Below are 580 nucleotides of genomic sequence, written 5' to 3'. Positions count from 1 at the left end.
AATATATATATATATATATATATATATATACATACAGGGTGGACCATTTTAATCCATCGTCGAATATCTCAAAAATCAAGCCCGAGAGAGAAAAATTTTTCAGACAAAAGTTGTAGGGCTTCGAGGGGGACATAAGATGATAACATTGCTTTGACCCTGAGTGGCGTCGTCAAGGTCAGAACAAGGTCACTTTAAATTTTTAAATGGAACCCCCAATTTTTCATTACATGTTCTTATAGCACGCCTCGAGAACTTTCCAAAACATATAAATAAAATATTTTTTTATGAAATAAATCTTAAGTTATGAAGCTTGCAAATTCTATTCATCGGATCGCTTTTTGGTAAAGAACTTTCTGTCTTAGAATTTCATGGAGAATATGCTGGTTTCTGGCGGTACGCCAGTTCTGGGACACCCTGTATGTATGTATACAGGGTGGACCATTTTAATCCATCCAGTCGAATATCTCCTAAAGTAAGCGCTATACAACAAAATTGTTTAAACAAAAGTTTTCAGACTTCGAGGGGGACATAAGATGATAACATTGGTTTGACCCTGAGTGGCGTCGTCAAGGTCAGAACA

This window comes from Wasmannia auropunctata, unplaced genomic scaffold (assembly GCF_000956235.1).
Source record: "Wasmannia auropunctata unplaced genomic scaffold, wasmannia.A_1.0 LD336099.1, whole genome shotgun sequence".
Taxonomy (NCBI): domain Eukaryota; kingdom Metazoa; phylum Arthropoda; class Insecta; order Hymenoptera; family Formicidae; genus Wasmannia; species Wasmannia auropunctata.
Note: the sequence above shows the minus strand (reverse complement) of the source record.